Consider the following 18,260-nt stretch of genomic DNA (forward strand, 5'->3'; position numbering starts at 1 on the left):
TTAAAATTACATTTTATTTATTTTTTGATTTTTAATTTTAATTGTTACTTTTTTTGTGGAAACAGTGTTACAATTTTTCAGATTTTCAGATGAATAAAGTTCAATGAACTGTATGCATTTGAAACAGAAATCTATGGTAATATTATAAGCATCTTTACTGTCACTTTTGATCAATTAGATGTGTTCTTGTTGAATAAAATATTGACTGATATTAATAAATATAAATATTAATCAGCAAAACTTTTTAACATTCATACTAATTAGAAATGTTACCATATAAGAGGTTATTTGCTACTTTATATTAAACATAAAAATTAGTAATTGTAATGTTTTTATACATTGTGGTCACTGTATAAAAACATTACAATTTTTCTCTATTAAAAAATAATGTGCTTTTTGACACCAACTGACATTTGCAACTTAGAACACTAATCGCAAAGCAGTTGCACTCTATAATTTTAAAACACAGATATTTGAGGTATGAGAGGATATGAAGCCAGCAGTTTGTATATACGTAACACTTTCATCCCAGACAAGTGTGGACAACAGAGAGTCCTATTAACAAACTTTGAAAGAGATTAAAATGACCAATGCCTGATTCAAATCCTGCTAAAAGCCCAATGAAAGAAAAACCATACCAATAAACGTCAGCACTTTAAGAGCTGTCACAAACAAACGCTCAAGGACAGTGGGGTTGTGTTTACTCTCTGCTTGGCCTGTGTTTTGGTGTGCATGTGTATTTCAGCCTTCATTCTTGAAATGTTCAGGTCTCTACAGGGTGTGTCATAAGCATGTAATCTTGGGAGAGTACTCATAAAATGTCCTAAAAGCTTTCTAAGGGTCAGTGTTTGAGTAAGTGCACGTGTTTGTTTAACCATCTTTGTGTGCGGTTTATGTTTCGTAGGGTCTCGGGCGTTATGTAATGCATGTCTTCTGCAACTTATTAAGGCTTTCAGTGATTGTTTGTATGTGTGTGTTTCTGTATGTGTCACATAGCAACCTGGTGGCCATGTTTTGGCTGGAACTGCTTAACTATATGCTTTAAGGAAAAGTTCACAGAAAATAAAACATCCGTCATCATTTACTCACCTTTATGTTATTTGAAACATGCATGACTTTTTATAGAACACAGTAAAGGACTTAAATAGAGCAGAATACCAAAGATGTTCTTTCAATATAAGGAATATGAACAGTGACCACAATTTTAAACTTAAACTTCAGCTTATTCCTCACACAAGCTTTTGTATGACTTATATATAATGAGATATATAGATATATAGATATATATATATATATGTGTGTGTGTGTGTGTGTGTGTGTGTACATATATATATATATATATATATATATACACACATACAAACAAGCATCACGAACATTCTTAAAGATTGAAAGAAAGTCATGTAAGTTTGCAACAACGTGAAGGTGAAATATAGACAAAAAGTCAATTTAAAGTTCCATCCATTTAAAGTAAACTGTCTAATGAATTCCAATATTGTTGCATTCCACTTAAAATCCCCTTGTATGCAGATAATAGTCAGTTCGAATTGTAGTGAGATGGAACCATTAAGGAGAAGGGCACCAGAAAACATTCCTAGACAAAGTAGAAAATAGTTTTAGAGACAAGGGTATTTGTAGCTGCACTTGCCAGAAAGGGTCATAGTATCTCAAGTGAGCCTTTGAGAGATACTAAGAAACTTGTTTTGATGCATCTCCCCTTTTTTTTTACTTGTGTACAAACATAAAAACACATGACCACATTAAAATTTGGGGTCACTGAGATTTGTACATGACAAACAAATGTACACACAAACACACATGCCCTTACTCTATCCATCTTTCCCTTCATTACACTACTGGTGGTCAAGTATGTGACTAAGTAAAGAGGTGTGCTTCAGTTTGAACTGTATCTCAATCTCACTCAGTAGCTCCAGGCAGACTGTCTGAGGCCAGACACTAAAAGCCCAGCAGAGAGACTCCTATCTCAGCCACACTCTCCAGCTCCTCTGCATCTGCTCACTACCAGATAGCGCAGAAGTCGAGCCAGTTATGTGTCTGCGTATGGGTGGATGCTTGTGACATCACTGAAATAAATGTGTGTGTCCTGCGGTTACTATGAAGGCAGATGGTCATGCATTCAGAGCCGGTGTGATCATATGAGAGAGACTGTAGAGTCTGCCTCACAGACCCAATAACTGACAGACAAAGCCAGAAAATAGACTTTTGTCTAACGTGCAGTTGCTCACAAAGATAAACATATAAATGCTTTTTCAGCATGCCAGATGGATGTCGGTGCACAGCTTCAACAGCAGTAATGAGCTGGTTATATAAAAGTGATATCATGTTTTAAAATAAAAACAAAGCAGTACAGGCCCCGATGTAGTCTTGGCGAAGTTCTTTTTCTGTTTTCCGCTCAGGGGTAAAGCTATGCACTGATATGTGGTTTCTTTTACAGCGAACTATATTTTTATTGTAAAAAAAGAAAAAAAAAGAAAGACAATTCAGCCATAACCCATGCTTATGTTGTACCAAAGTGGTTTGACTTTTTTTTTTTTTTTTTTTTAAATTTACACCACAACAATGCTTGAAATAAATATACCAAAAACATTAAATGCAAGCATGCAAGCAAGTTTTGCAAGCATAAAACTCCAAGTATCCCAGGCTATACAATATCATGGATTTGTGTGACAATAGCCTGAAATTTAAGTCATGAATCATTGAGAAAAAAAATGTAAATAATAATAAAAAACCTGCTGCTGTAGAATAAAATAACTGTAATTTTGGTTGATATTGATCTATTCCTTAATTGAAGCATAGATATACACATTCTGCTAGTAAAGAGACTACAAAAATGTTTGTCCTTCAGTGCTTCAGTGTGTGTGTGGCTAGTGGGTGTCTTGAAGTTTCTGAGATCAAGTGCACTAACTTTCTTGAACCTGTGGGTGGCACAAAGATCACCCGAGCAATGAACTTGTGATTTATATAAACTTGAATGTGTGTGTATGTGAGAGGATTACATTTTCACTCTGGACTTTATCCACTGCTTCCTGCCCAGCTTTACCAGTCAGTCACAATCGGACTAATGGAATGAAGTTCATCAGAGCAAGATGAACTTTGACCTGTAAAGCCTAAACAAGTCAGGACAGGGTGAGGTTCATAACAGACACTCAGCCTATCGTGTGTACAAAAAGTCCCACAAACGCACACTCATTTTTAATTGAACACTGAATAGAAGGAAGATCAAGAGTGTCTTTTCCTGCCGCTGTAGAGAAGAATAAAAGCAAGGTATGACCTACCACAGAGAGGACAAAGAGATGACTCTGTAGCAGGTAAACCAAGACATTTGCTGAAACATGGGATGAAACACTGTAATCCATCTGAATTCTCTCTCATTCTGTCGCTCCATCTTTCTTTCTCATTGTCTTTCTGATATCAAAGCAACATTGCTTTGGCTAATCAGCTACTCCTTTGATCCCTGTCTGTCAGGACCCCTGGGGACTCTGGGTTGCCCTTTTATCTGCCTGACTACTGGGTCCTTTCAGACAAGAGAGTGATAATCTGATTAACTGTAATACTTATCCTAGAAAAAGGGAACAGAGAGAAAAAGAGATAGCAAGACAGAAGAGAGACAGAGAGAGCAGAAATGGTTTGGGGGGGTATACTTTATCTCTCAAACTATGACTCTTTTGGTGAATTATACAAAACAAATGCCTAAAATGAACAACAGTGAAAAAAATCTTAGTTCTGAACATACAAATCAGACTGAAACTGGATCAGCAAAGACGAGAGTCTTAAATACATAGAAACAAACACAAACTCAAAAACAAAGAAAGCCAGGAGTTTAGATTCACATACAAATGCTGAGCCAAATATGTCCCTGCAGTAAGTATAAGTGGCCTACTTTTACTGCTGTTTGTTTTCAGGGTAATTAGTTTGGAAGGACAAAGTTGCTCTACCTACTCCAACCCCCCCAGCAAATCATCCACTTCCTCCTTCTGTATTTGCCAAGAACACCACCAAACAGCTCATTGTCAGGCACCAGTCTTATTTTAGTATCACTGAGATACTGTTATATAGTGGTTTTTGTACTTCTGTTCTTTATTCGTTTGAGTTATTTTAGTAAATGAAGTTAAACTAAATGAAACTGAGAAAAGTTGCTTTGCCTTCTAATTGAAATAAAATAAGTATACTTTTGTATATTTTATTTCAGTGAGCATTTATTTTATTTCAAGTAACAAAAATGTGTTTTGTGGTTTTGGTTTTAGGCAAGCATACAGCAGAGCCAGAGTGTAGGACAAAACAATGAAGAGCAGGGAGGAAGAGAGAACAGGTCTAGACCTGGCCTGTGTGAACTCAGCAGATGGAGTTAGATATGATGTCCTCTCAAGAAAATGTTTTAAATGGCCACTTACTTTAAAGGGGTAGTTCAACCTAAAATGAAAATTCTGTCATTAATTATTCACCTTTGTGTTGTTTCAAACCCGTGATACCTTCTTTCATCTTCGGAAGAACTATTTAAGATATTTTAGATAAAATCTGAGGGAAATCTGAGAACTCATGCACCGTGCAATGTGCCTTGTTCAACGTCATCACACCGGATCTTGGTTAGCATCGATGCCGCTACATGCTTGCATCATGATACTGTCGTGAACACGCATCCACAAGTGACACAGTAGAGATGAAAATGTGGAATAAAGTTGTTATTTTTGTTTTCTTTGCAAAAGTTTTTTCAGAACTTTCTTGTTTGATGGCTACCAATGTTTCTTATACTGACACCTAGTGGTGTGGATGTATTATTATGCAAATACAGTAGATCTAAGTTTCTGATGTTATTGTAGAAATGTCCTCCTCAAAGTCAGATATTCATTTATTTTGTGAAGTGTCCAAAAACCAGGTTTAATGAGATAAAGCTTGTAGAAATTAACTGGTCATGTGATCTCAAAATGACAGCCCACATGAGGCAACTTTTTTTATGTAAAATAAAACAGATTTTATTTGCTTGTAATATTTAAAATATATGTAATACTATATGTATATATTTTAATATATATTTTTTAACAATTTATTTAAAACATTATATTTTATTTTACAATATATTAAATGTATTCCTATGATGGCAAAGCAAAATAAAATTTCCAGCAGCCATTACTCCATGTGCTGATTTTGTGCTCAAGAAATGTTTATTCTTAATATTATCCGTGTTAAAAATAGCTGTGCTGCTTAATATGTTATTATATTATTATATTTTTGTGATTTTTTTTTGTCAGGATTTCTTTGATCAACAGAAAATTCAAAAGAACAGCATTTATTTTAAATAACATTCTGTAAGATTATAATGTCTTTACTGTCATAATTTCAGATCATTTCAATGCATGCTTGCTGATTCTTCATTTATTAACACATAAAAAAAATCTTACTAACCCCAAACTTTAGCCAAGTTCATTTATATAGCACATTTCATACACAATGGTAACTCGAAGTGTGTGCTTTACATAAAAGGAAGCAAAATAATAATACAAAATAATCACAACAATAAAACAAAGAATTTAAAAACTTTTAAAATGATAAAAAAAATATTTAAACAGTTAAAATAGGAAATGATTATATATAAAATACAGTGCAATCAGTTCAGACATAGTACAGTGCTTATTTAATAAATGCACAGCTGAACAGATGAGTTTTGAATCTTGATTTAAATGTGGCTAATGTTTTAACATATCTGATCTCTTCTGGATGCTGATTCCAACTGAAGTGTGCATAATAACTAAAAACGGACTTCCCTTGTTTTATGTGGACCCTTGATATTTCTAACTGACTCGATCCTAATTATTTGAGTGGTTTGTTAGGTTTATATGCAGTGAGCATATCTGAAATGTATTTAGGTCCTAGGCCATTGAGTGATTTATAATTGAGTAAAAGTACTTTAAAATCAATCCTAAATATGACTGGAAGAAGTGTAAGAACCTGAGAAATGGTGGGATATGCTCAGATTTTCCGGTTCTTGTCAGAATCCTGGTAGCAGCATTGTGTATAAGCTGCAGCTGTCTAATAGTCTTCTTGGAAAGGCCGGTGAGGAGACCATTACAAAAGTCCACCCTGCTGTTGAAAAAGGCATGAACAAGTTTCTCCAAGTCTTGACTGGAAACAAAACATCTTGCAATATTTTTGAGATGATAGTATGCTGATTTAGTTACTGCTTTGACATGACTACTGAAGGTCTACTGAATGACAACTAAGGTCTGTCTTGAATAGATTTTTAGTTGTTTTACCCCTAGAGTCACGGTATGCATTCACCTTAAGAACTTCATCTTTGTTTTCCAATGCAATGACTTCAGTTTTTTTTCTTGTTTAACTGAAGAAAGTTTTGAGACATCCAGCTGTTAATATGCATTGGCAGATGGAGTCAATAAGGCTCCCACTTTATTTTTTAATTATTTAACCTAATGGGAGCATATACAGGCTGAACAAGAGCGGTGCAAGAATTTAGCCTTGTGGGACTCCACATGACATGGACGTCCAGTTAGACTTACGCTATCCTATACTCACGTGATAACCTCTCCTTTCTAAGTATGACCTGAACCATTTGAGTACCATCCCACAAAGCCTGACCCAGTTTTCTCTCTAGAAGTATGTTATGTTTGACAGTGTCAAACACAGCACTAAGATCTAATAGTACCAGTACTGATATTTTGCCAGAATCAGAATTAAAGCGAATATCATTTTATTATCTTAATGAGTGCTGTCTCTGTGCTGTGATGTGGTCAGAAACCAGATTGAAAATTGTCCAGGCATCCATTTGAGTTTAAGTAGTTGTTCAGCTGATTAAAAAGTACCTTTAGAATACGACTGCACATGAAATTAGTTTTTCAATAAAATTTATATTCATTTCTGCAAGGTAAACAATTATTTTTAATGAGTTAAAAAATGACCAAGTGGAACATACTTTTACACTGACTTAAAAAAAATAATTAATTTCATCTTCAGTACACATTTTTATGGTCCCTACCTCCTTCTCCAGCTAAAGGTCTGTCCTTCACGTGTCAGTGGACACCCACAACCACCATGGAAGAGCAGCAACAGACAGAAACATTTTTATCTTTTTCATCCTTAAAGAGATTTCTTCACTGATGTCTGGCCATCACGACATATTTGAACACACAGCACCTTCATTGAAGTGGTGTGGTGGTATCTTGAATGAAAAAAAGGTTCAGATAAAAGTAAAGGGATACAGAGTTACAGTCTTTTTTAGAGACTGTCATGCTATGGGAGATGGTAAATTGCCCGGCATAGAGGCGGATTAGTTAAAATCACTGGGATTCTTACAGGATTAAGAGTGTTCTGGCATTTCCATTGTGTTAGAGGGCTGGCAGGGTTTGGGGCCATTCATCCAAAAATAACATAGGCCTATGGCTTTAAAGGGGGGGAGAAAATTACCCAGCTGAATGGCAAAACGACAGCAGCACACTGACAGCTTGTTTAGAGACAATCAAACAGCAGACACTTTAATTATGTTTTTGTTGTCATTTTTGATTTCAGTATTTGTTTAAAAATGACATCACACAATCAAAAGGCTAAAATTCACATCTCAATCTGTAAATGCATGCAGTCACTCTGGCCTGCACTCGTAGCTGTATGACACTACAGCCAGGGTTAGGTTATACTCATTTCAGCCTGTGCGCAGTAATTGCATGGTTGTGTTTCCCATCAACCAAACCATTTCCAAACTCAACTCTCATTAAATACAGTGGGAGGAAATGTTTGCTTCTGAATGTGATGTTTATGGGCTATATATGGAGAGATGGCCTCATCCACACAATAACAAGACTGAAACTGGATCTCTGATATCATGGAAGCTTAGGAGGAGTCTTTGGTTTTTAACAAGCAAAAATGTATTTCAGAGATAATGCTATATGAGTTTGTCATCTCACATGGATGATAAGAAATTCAGAAATCTTTCCTAAGAGGTTGTTTACAGTTTGAAATGAGGGAAACTGAGTGGAAATACTGTAGCTGCATAAAATCCTAATTTCCCAGACCACAGTGGAGTTCGGAAATGTGTTTGCTTATTTTCATTGCAGTAAAACCGATCTAATGGGGCCTTAAAAATGCTCTGGTTAGAATAACAGTTGCTGATGTGCACTTATGTGAACAAATCAAAATCACAATGCTCTATGCTAGATATGATTACCTATAAGAGCCGGTATTTACACATTTGTGGTGTGGGGACACAGTGTGCATTTGATCATAAATGTAATTATTATAACATTTAAAATATTAAATCTAAATATATAAAATATCTTCATCTATGATTAGTGTCAATTTCTGCACCAATGATAGCAATAGAAAAATCAGCTATTCACAAAAGACTCAATTATTCCTATCAGACATGCAATCGCAAACATAAAGAACTGTTCAGTAGTGACTCAGTACAAAGACCATAAAAGTCAGTGCTACAAGCGTTGTTTCTGACAGAACTATAACCATTAAGACAATTAGTTGCACCTCTTTTGATATATATTATTATGTCATATTATTTTGGATACATATTATTATGCCCTTGTTTAAAGGCAGGGTAGGTAAAAAATATATAAGAAACTTTTTTTCCAAATATGTTTAAACTTTATTTATATATCAATACATAATTAAAATGTAAGTACTCTGAAAAAGAAAGTATAAAAATCGAGTGTCTGTAGACCTCTCACGACTGTTTTAAAGACAGCTCATTATTTCCATTCACTCCACCCCCTCCCTTCTGGGCTCCTTCCAAAGCCACGCTATAGCTATCATCTTGAGCTAGGCCTATAGATTATTTATCGTCTCTACTACGGCTCGCTAAGTAATGTTATGTTAGCTATATTATGCAGCTACGTGTGCTAATGACACATGCTTCATGAAAAAATAAACAAAAAAATATGTATGATCAAAATACAAAAATAAAGATTTACCTGTCCAGCAGAAATAAAGCCATCAAGGAGTCACTTTTCAGCCCCTTGAGTTTCCTCAGTTCTCGCATCGCTGGAAAGCCACGCCGATATTAACTCACGTTTTATTTCTTTGTTTATCCAAAGACTTTTTGTTCATTGCCTTTTCTTGTACTGTTACTGTCTTCCTTTTTTTGCCTGGTTTGCCTTCACTAACTGCATAGGCCGGTACTGTGAATTGTGCTTGCTGTTTCTCTACAATTGTTTTGGTATTCCTAGGATCCGTGCCTCTTGAATTCCTCAAATCAAACGTACGCGCGCAAGTGGGCAGGTCATGTGTGGCAAAAGTGTGGTTGCCATGGTTGCGAGAGAGTGACAGTCGCCTAAGCCAATCCTATGTTTCGTCCCGAATGGAAATAATGAGCTGTGTTTAATACAGATTAAACGGTCTAGAGTCACTCGATTTTTATACTCTTTTTATCAGAGTACTCACATTTTAATTATGCATTTATATATATAGAAAGTTTAAACGAATTTGGAAGAAAGTTGTTTATACATTTTTTACCTACCCTGCCTTTAATATCTGGATCATCATATGCCAATATGCATATTTAGTCAAATTAGGCTACAGACGTATAGTGGACACTTATGTTCTTATCGTTTAAAAGTAAGTTTTTGTCTATGTTCACCAAGACTGAAGTTATTTAAATTAAAATACTGTAAAGAACATTGATATCATTAAACATTATTACATTATTATTACATTATCATTAACAAGCTATTTTAAAATGTCATTTATTCTTGTGAAGAGCTGAATTTTTCAGTCAGTCAGTGATGTTGCAAAAGTGTGAAATTAAGTAATCTTTTATCTTTTCAGTTAAATCTGGTCCAAATGCAATCAGAGCACAAGCAGAGTACAGAATACAATATTACCCCATTTAAAGATTCCGAGTGCTTGTGTAAGAAACCGCAAACTGCCCAAGTTTTCTCCCTTGTCGCCACAAAGCATCCTTGCAGTCTTGCAATGGAATGGCAGGGTCAGAATTCCCCATTATCTGGAGTCTATTCCAATTACTTACCCCATTATTGCAGAGAAAGACAAAGCAAGCAGGAAATGAGATAAATGTGCTGAAATTACAGCCTATGATTGGGCTTCTGTTCCCACTACCAACTGTGTCTGAATCCATTTGGGATGAAATGGTTCTGTTGGGTGCTTCAGTGCTGTTTTATTGTGTCTGCTACACTCAGGTGATGAGAATAGAAGCAGTGAGTGTGTATATGTATGTATACTCAAGTATATATGTGCTGAAGGGGTGCATGGCCCTCCCAAAATGGTTCCAGAGTTGAGCTGAACATCAAAATGCCTTTTTCAACCTAACATTAAGGCATGCACAGTACCCTGTAATTCAGTGTACTTTGACCTGGTTTCAATTTGAAGACTAGTGTCTGCAAGTCATATTCTCTCAGCATGGAGCCCAAATTAAAACGGACAAGTATAATGGACCAGCTTCCATCTGCGTTTCCTTTAAAACAGTAATTAGCTTCATGCTAATCAAAAAGCATGCTAATGGTAATCAAATACCAGGCTAGACCCAATTACTGATGCAGACCTATCTGTAGATTTTTCAAGATTCTGTGTGCTGACAGTGACATAGCTGAAAAGAAAGTAGCTGGTTAACTATACAGATGTGTAAGCAATCGTCATATTTCATCTTCAGGCTAAAATCAGAAGGCTGGCCACACTGACTAAAACTCACTAACCCTCTGGAATCTGGGACTGGGATGGATCCATGTCAGGCCCAAGACCACAAAGATCAGTATCTAAAATAAGACCAACAAACCGAGGTCAGTGCCTCTAGTTGAGGTTTTACCTTTGGGACTGGGTACATTTAAGGTCAAGATTCATGAAATCTCTAAATATATTAAATCTCATATTTGTGTATTTCAGTTTTTTTTTTTTTTTTTTTACTTGTAGGCAAGGAAATTTGTCTTTTTTGGCTTATCAACTAAAATGTCATTGTATTTGTGAAGTGCAGTCATGCAGTGATGGCAAATTAACAACAACATGGATTAATAAAGTTAATTAATTAGTAAATTAAAAAAATCATTGCCATCAACTTTCATCAAAGCACAATAAAACACACAAAAACCCTGTAGCTCTTTTGGGTTCACGGTCTAAAAGTTGCAGTTGCCAAAACAGCATGAAACACTTATTGAACATGAATAAATGCATGGTTTAATTACATTTGAATCAAGGCAACTGGAAATTATCTGAGTGCGCATAACAGCATTTTAACTCTTGTGTACTGTTTTCTTCGGTTATTAGGAACTTTCAAGTGAAACTGTCTCAACTCAAACTTAAATTGCTTTTACTGCTTTTCTTGGACGGCAGAGAAGTTGTCAAGTAATTTAGTTTGATTACCGGTAACAGGCTAAGGAAACAGATTTCAGTCATAGGAGGACAAGAGGACTATGTGTCACTACTCAGTTTATAATTTGTGCCAACTCAAACCGTCACACTGCCTACTTACTGGGGACATGCCAGAGTGACCCAAAACTGTCTGTTATCACCCTTCTCAGAGATTTTTATCCACCTGTAATGCTGGACCACAAAAGGTGCCATTCTGTTTACTTTGACATGGAAACAGCTTACAAAGGCTCTTTCTGCATATGCCTGCTGTCCAATTTGCTCTTTCTGGTCCTCAAAACTGATTGGCTTAGAGGTCTTTCCAACTATGATGTATTCGCCCAGTATCGCCATTGGAACCATTTCCCCATTTGTAAAACTCAGCTTGAAGCATTTCTCGCAAGTGTCATGGCAGACACCCAAATATAATAAAAAAAATACTGTTGTTGTGTCATTGAACCTAGTTTTAAGAATTTTTAAAGGCGAAATGTAGTTCTTTAAATTTCAAGCATGCAGTTTGTTACATTGTGCCTGGTTGAAAATTTGCTTCAACATTTTTAGAGATGCAAGCTCCAGGGTGTCAATGGACGCCAAGAGCAGCCTTACCTCGGCAAGGGGTATGTTTCTCAAAAGCAACTACTGTCACAAGTTTCGTAATGAGTTCAATGGAACTTGTGAATATTGTTAGCAAACAATGCTTTTGGGAAATGCACCACGGTTCTTCTAGAATATGCTGCTAGCTCTGATGTGTCTATTGTGCTTACATTATAATGAGATATCAATTGTTTTTTCAACTGTTCCAGAGCAAATAATTTTGGCTGAGGGCAAAGTTTCATAACTGTATATTTTGACTTAATTGCTTTGCAACATTTATAATGGCTGTTGCTGTTGTCGTTTGTTAAATATTATTGTTCAATAAATAATATTTTATATAAATAATAGTAATATTTAATTAATAATATTATTCTGGTATTGAGAGAGGTGAGTGTTTTCATAATGGTGATTTTAGTTATATTGTTATGCCAACAGATGATGAAAAGAGAGTGACTTTTATATTGAAAGGGGCTGAAATAAGGTTGTAAACAGGACATTATTTTTACATTCATCAGCACAATGTAAGACACAACCAACAAACGCATTGACCAATGTTATCATAGAAATCCCTTAACAATTGAAAGGATAGTACAACAAAGATATTGCTTTCCTCTGTGGATATTTAACCTGATGTTTTATTCTAAATATGAGATTGGGCTGAAGGATAAATGCTGTATTTAAGGCAGGTAACCACAGGTATCCATCACTTTCATAATACTCTACTGTATATAACACAATAAGCTTTCAGTGGAGCAACTCATCATTCCTTCCTCCTAGTTCTAAAGTTACGTTTTCAAATAAGTAAAAGAGGCCTGGGCTCAGCTGTCAACTTGAGATTTGAGTTTGTGGCAGAAGGAAGTAGTTAATACAATTTCTTTTTATAGCACTCAGTGTTTTTGTATTTATTATTATTATTTACTTGTCCCACTGAACTGTTGTTTAAGTTTAAGCACAATATCACACTCCTAGCCATGCAATATCACTCTATATCAGAATGGCGGCGTTGCACCTACAGTACAGCCAAAAACAGCCATGCTGATACAGAGCAATTTCACACAGCTATGTGTATATACAGTTAAGTCTCTATGCTCAAAGTGTTGTCGGTGTACAATGTGTGTGTAAGACAGTAATGGTAATTTCACACATGTATCTTGGCTCGATGCTAGTCAAGGCTGTTTACTGTACTGTCAGAAAACATTATGATAACACACCTCCCAGATGCAGTGTTTAGCACAGTGATCCAGAAACAGACATTTCCACAGACAGTGAATTTCAGGGCTCATTTGTCTTCAAGGCTGTAGATAGAGCAGTTTTGCTGAATCAAGCTCATCCCTCATGATAAAAGCTACATTCCTTGTTCCTATTTATCTCAAACCCACTCACTTTTCTCCTTTTCCTCCTGTCAGTCACAATTATTTTTTTGTCCTGCTTCTCTTGCTTTTCTGTTCTTTCCAAATATCTCAGAAGCCAGTCTCTGTGAACTCATCTTACAAATATGTACTCAGTATGTTTAATGATTTTCTTCAGCAATACTTTTTGCCTTTGGAAACAAATGGTGAAGATGGTCTTTAAAAAATAAATAACTGAATAAAATACATAAAATAAAATAAGAATAATAACCTACAATTCAATTAAATGTAATTTGTTCAAATTTGATGGGATAATGATATGATTAAAAAGACACATGACTTTATACAGGCTAAGTCTATCTGCCATTGGAACATGAGACGGGACTCAAAACTTTGAGGTCTTTGTGTGGTCTAATTGGCAGAAGAGAGGAGGGATAATCTGGAACTGCTTTTTTACAAACTGTTATGTAAAAATGCATGTGTGATTAATATTGTCAACCTTTTACTAACCTCCAGGGTGACATTTAATTGCTTAGGAAGTTTTTTTTTACTGTGCATCATGGGAGTTGGATTTTTTGCCTGAAGCCTTGGCACTACAGCAGAGAAATCAAACAGAAAGTGTAACATGAAGGACATTTTTTTTTCACTGTTTGACTTGGCAGGGCAAGAGGAAGTAAACACCTACACTCATTATGGCAGCAGTAAGCATGATGGACTGATGGACCAATGGAGATTAATGGAATGGGCCTGGTGAAAAAAAATAAAATAAAAAGGACTACTAGGACCTTAAATTAAATGAAAGATACAAGTGTATGCTTTCATGAATAAATAAGTAATAATCCATGCTGCATTAATGTGTGCACAACATATGTACTCTGTAAAAAAGGGAATAAATTAATTGAATCAATAAATTAAAAGTTTATGCTTAAAACAAATGGAAACGGCCTGCCAGTGAATCAAACAAAACACACCAGGTAAAATTTCTTAAAACAATCAAGTGCAATATGCTATCGCCCTACACAAACCCTAAACTTAGTCCTGACAGAAAAATTTGTGCTAAAAAATATATATATAAAATAAATAAATAAATAAAATAACACCATTAAGTTTGTTATGAAAGCCTTTTGGATTAACGGGATATAGGCAGTGTCCTCATAAACCACCTTCACATTGTAATACCTCTGTCATATCACTGTCATTATACAATTTTGTGTCACCATAAACCACCCAAACCAGTGCTCACACACACACACACACACACACACACACACACACACACACACACACACACACACACACACACACACTACCATTCAAAAGTTCGGGTTCACTAAGATTCTTTATGAGTCTTGATAACCAGTGCTTTATGTATAACATAAAAAAAATACAATAAAAACAAAAAATTATATTATTACAAATTAATATAAATGTATCTATTTTAATATATTTTAAGATATCATTTGTTCTTTTGATGGCAAAGCTTAATTATCAGTAGTCTTCAGAAATCATTCCAATATGCTGCATCCTTGCTGAATAAAATTACCGATTTCCTTCAAATAGTACAAGTAAACTATAATAAAATAGAATTCCATAAAAATATTTATTTATTTCAAAAATAACATTTATTTCAAAAAATAAAATAATAAAAAATAAATTAAAAAACTTCTGAATGGTATTGTATTTAAACACAAATATGTCTTAATACATTATGGAAATTTGTAGCATATGAAAAAGGACAGAGGTACATATAGCTAAAATTATATAGTGCGTATAAAAATACTGCAGAAGAAATGAACTGCAAATAATTATGTGTCACCAACATGCCACTGTTGGTGAGCGTATGTGGCATGTGTATATATGTGTGTGTTATAAATGAACAGCACCAATTATATCAACGAAAATCTACTGTGTGGACATGAAAGCCTCGCCTTTCCTTTTTCCCAGAATAAACTTCATTCATTCATAAAAGCGGGAGACTGGCTATGAACGCAAACTTAAACACAAAACCATATGCCTAGCACTCAAACTCACACACACACATTGCAAGAAACTGCAGTGCTCTGAAAGCAAGAGAGCACCACACAGGCTATAATTCCCAGCATTCCAGAGTGAGCGTCCAAGCCACGCTGACGTCTGTGCATCTGGGAGGAACGCTGCTATTTACCACCACAAACTTCCTCTGCCTGCACATCATTCAGAGAGGAAGAAGCAGAGTGAAAAAACAGGGAAGATGGCATGACTGCTCTCGATTTAGGCAGCATGCTAAGTCAGCCTGGAAATGCCCCCTGTCTCCACCCTAATTCTGGTGCCAATGCGCCTCGCCGCAACGGCTAATGGCTGTTCTCTGCGTGAGTGTGTGTGAAAATTCCTCAGGGGTTCAGGGGTTATTGGACTGCGGGAGAGAGCTGTAATTATTGCAGTAGCAATGAGATCATGGCCCCCTGTCTCTTAATCTAATAAGGACATCAGTGTCAGCAGTAATCAGCACACTAAAGACAGACAGCAACAGCCACGGGAAGAGACGGAATTCAGTTGAATAGATGTAAACAGAAAAGGAAATCAAGCTCAAGTGAAATGAAAAACTGATATAAAAAGCCAGATAAAAAACAAGACAGCAAAGAAGAAACAATTACTTAAAGGGAGCGTTCACAGAAAAAAAAATTACAATGACAACATTTCACTCACCCTAATGTTTCAAATATGTATGACTTTCATTTTTCTTTGAAGAACACAAAAAGAAACATTTTTTGACGAACAGTCAGTAGACCAGTCAACTTTCATTGACTGTTCATTATAATTTTTTTTTTTTCTTCATCTCGTCTACAGAAGAAAGCAGGTCTTACAGGTTTGGAATGACATGAAGGTGAATCAGTCACAGAATTTTAATTTCTGGGTCAAGTATCTTATTTCAATTTTCCTCTGTATAATTGCTCATGTCCATGTTTTATGTTCATACTAATTGTACTCCAAACAGAGAAAATGGCAACGATATATGGTTATATTGATCAAAGGTTACCTGACTCACTAGTTTACACACACAGACACACACACACACACACACACTTGTCTTTGTGCCTAGAGAATTCCACGGAAAACACCACAGATTTCCACAGAATTGGAATACCTGTCATAGGTCACATCCCGCCACCCATGACATGTTCTTAAAGTAATTATTTTGGTTTATGAAGTATGCTTTAAGCTACTATGTGTCTAGTACTAGTAGTTCTGTTTATATCATAAATATTATTATATTTAAATCCAAACAGTGTGCAAAAATCTGCAGAGTCTGTCTGGACTTGCTAGTAAGTAACTAGACATGATGGATTTTTGTATTTCTACCTGATGGCAATAAAATAATTCCAGCACAAATAAATCAATATTGTTTGAATAATCAATATATAAAAAAGAAAGAAATACTTTTATTCAACAAAAATGCATTAAACTGATCAAAATTGCCAGTCAAAACATACTGTTACAAAAGTTATAAAATAAATGCTTTTCCGTGAAGATAATAAATTATATTTATAAAACTAAATTGAATTGAATTAAATTAAATAATCCATTTGTATTAATATTTGACAACATTACTGTTTTACTGTATTTTTAATCAAACAAATGTAACCTTGATGAACATTATTAGAGACTTCTTTTTAAAACATTTTTAAAAAATCCAATCGCAAACTTTTGAATAGAAGTTTGTGAATAGAGGCCCAATAACACACATAATGCCTTAAATATCCAGAGAACATCATACAGTATGTAATAACCCTATAACTTGCTGTTATTTGTATGTAAGAGAGGGAAGTTAAAGAAAGGTTAATAGGAAGTTACAGTAATCATTATGAATAGGTGAATGGATGTGTGCGTGTCTGTGTTGTGCGTGTCCCAACTGCATGTGGGTGGAATAAAACGGCCAAAATGGCTCGAGAAAGCAGACAGTGAGGCCATCAGACAATAAATGTGGTCATAATCCTCTGACTCACAGCCCTGGGACATCAAATCACAAACATCCGTATATACAGAACAGATACTGACAACAAACATGAGCTTTGTCTTTCCTTTGCTGCTCTCAATCAAATGTTGTCTTTGTCTCGTTAATCATAAAACTTAGAGAGAATAAAGATGTTTCAATTCCCCTAGAAACGGTTTTGGTTTTTATGAGCTAATTTTCATATTTGCAATGATCTCGTTAAGCGAGCTTGAGGAAAGAAAATTACATTTAATGGAAGTAATGTTCTGTTATGAAAGTGTGTGACTCATTAAATAGCGCACCCTCGGACTCGAACACACACACACAGCCATTGATAATACCCAGACTTATGTTCTTGTCTACTGATCTGTTTCATGTCATTCCTTTTACATTCAAACTAAAAAAAAAAAAGCTTGTAAAATAGTTCCTGTACTTAAAAGTCAGCCAACAAAGCTTTATTAAATCAAGCTAACACAAGAACACTTAGCTACCTCTACCACAAACCTTTTCACCAGCAATTTATTTGTCATCTATTCAGATTTAAAGCATTAGAGTTTAACAGAAAATTTTCCAAAGCAACGTGTGCGGCAGATCAAGAGAGCGCCAAAACAGCAAGACTTTCCTCTAGTTTGGCATTAGCATGTTGCTAAGCTAACAGAACAATAGCCTTTACTCTATAACCATTTTTACATTACTCAAAACTGTTATTATTGATACTTTTCATGATTTTTCTTGACTGATACATCTCCATATATTTATTTATTTTTCACTGAGTGTATTGCAGTGCATTCTGGGGTTGTTATCTTTGTGAAGGAAATGTGTGATACTAGTTGCCTATCTTTTGGAATAGATTTTGAGGGGGGTTAACATCTATCTACTGTATGATGCCTATGTACTCAGAATTATGGAACAGAGCAGTAATGTTACAATAAAACTACCGATTGCCAACAAGTGAATTATACAGTATCAAAATAAAAGTAAGAAGGCAAATGAATAGGAATGGAATGTCAAGCAGTGGA

Source organism: Carassius gibelio, chromosome B12 (genome assembly GCF_023724105.1).
Source record: "Carassius gibelio isolate Cgi1373 ecotype wild population from Czech Republic chromosome B12, carGib1.2-hapl.c, whole genome shotgun sequence".
NCBI lineage: Eukaryota > Metazoa > Chordata > Actinopteri > Cypriniformes > Cyprinidae > Carassius > Carassius gibelio.